The sequence below is a fragment of the Rhagoletis zephyria genome, unplaced genomic scaffold, assembly GCF_001687245.7.
Source record: "Rhagoletis zephyria isolate East Lansing unplaced genomic scaffold, Rhagoletis_zephyria_1.1 Rzeph_scaffold_08760, whole genome shotgun sequence".
NCBI lineage: Eukaryota > Metazoa > Arthropoda > Insecta > Diptera > Tephritidae > Rhagoletis > Rhagoletis zephyria.
The window spans coordinates 23,080-24,806 of record NW_016165840.1 but is presented as its reverse complement, the minus strand read 5'-3'; the positions used below and the strand labels follow the sequence as shown (position 1 = coordinate 24,806).

General features: G+C 40.0%; 1 long non-coding RNA gene across 1 annotated transcript; it reads left to right on the top strand.

Moving 5' to 3' along the window:
* Positions 1-540: 540 nt before the first annotated feature.
* LOC108375331 (uncharacterized) lies at positions 541-1,482 on the top strand. Its single transcript, XR_001849149.1, has 3 exons — positions 541-835; positions 909-1,073; positions 1,128-1,482. It is a non-coding gene; the product is annotated as an uncharacterized LOC108375331 (long non-coding RNA).
* The last annotated feature ends 245 nt before the right edge of the window (positions 1,483-1,727 follow it).

Genomic DNA, 1,727 nt, shown 5'->3' with positions numbered 1-1,727 from the left:
CCTAGTCGGTTACTACCGAAAATTTATTAAGGATTTGACAGTGTCTGCGAAAAGATCAAAATATACGACTGGACTCCCGTTTTCTTCATTGTTTTGAAACATGTAAAAATGTCCTTTGCAACGAGCCTATTCTTCAATATCCGAACTTCGAAAAACCATTGGTCCTGACAACAGATGCTAGTAACGTGACCCTAGGGGCCGTCCTGTCGCAAGGTCCAATTGGTTCAGATAAAACGATCTGTTTTGCTAACAGGACCCTAAATAAGTCGGAACAAAACTATAGTTCCATAGAAAAAGAACTGCTGGCGATAGTTTGGGCTACCAAATATTTCAGATCGCATCTATTCGGCAGAAAATTTAAAATAGTTACCGACCATAAACCGCTCACTTCGATTTTTTCGCTTAAATAGTGATAGAACGATACAAGTACCGAGTACAGAATATCGATACTTTTCCTGAGTACTGAGTAGTATCGAGCACTCGATACTTTTTGCCAAGTACTGAGTAAATATCGCGAATGCCAAAGAGTATCGACCGGTTAAGAACTTTTTTAAGTATTTTTTGTTTTTTAATTAACCAATAAATATTGTGGCGAACGCTCGAATATTCATGCCTATTATGGTGGAGGGAGTTTTACTCACTTTTGACAGATTTTGGTATTATCGAAAGCGCTCGATAATGAGTCAAAATAGGTTAATGCAGTTTACGAATGAAATAAAAAAGTGGCATCATTGAAAACGCTTCCGATCCGTGATTCGTACAAATTTCTCTATCTGTCATTCACGCGCCATTGTGCTGCGGATACTAAAAACGATAAGATGGATAGCAATAAAATGTAAGAAAAATCACTATTATTTTCCCTTTAATATTGTAATATTGTAAGAAATACACAAACGTATGTGTTTTAGGAAGCATACAACGACCAGGGAGCAATTTAAATGTTTAGTTTCCAAAATGAAGGAGCATCCGGACATAGTAAAAAATTTTACTAAAAATGCACCTGATTTGGTAGAAAGATTTTAGGAAAGTGTGCGAGAGGACCGCCATCAAAAACCATTGCCGAATGGAAAAAGGTTTGCGAAATGTTGAAAAGCTAAAATATATTATTTACTAAGTTTGAACCACAGGTTTGGTCGGATTATAAATCGGCGATAAAGAAGAAGCTCGCGCATAACAAAAGAGAGCTACATGCGACTGGTGGAGGAGAAAATAGGGAGATTCCCTTAACATCTAGGGAAGAAGAAGTTGCTACCCTTGTGTGTCTTAATCAGGGTTCGGATTTGCCTCATTTTGGCCCCTCGCTCGCTCGTTAGTTTGCTCTGAGTTAGCGCAACTCACGAGGAACACGCGAGGCTGTTTGCAAATGAGCACTCGTTAGGTACGAGCGCACGCGATGAGTAGCCAGCGAGCGAGTCAGCAAACGAGGGCGGCGCAAGAGTAGAGCGTAAAGCAAACGAGGGCCTCATTAGCTCTGCCCTCGCGAGAGGGGCGTTGCGAGCGAGGCACTCATTTGCAGCAGCAGACGAGCGAGGCGAGTAAATGAGCGAGGGAAATGAGGCAAGCAGATTAGACAGGCAAACGGGTTGTTTGGTCAGCAAAAATGTATGGGATAAAAATTGCATCAACTAAGAATTTAGAGCAAACGATTGTATGCACACATGTAGATATGTATATACATACATATATACACATATGTATGTATTTATTTATGTATATATTTTCATGCA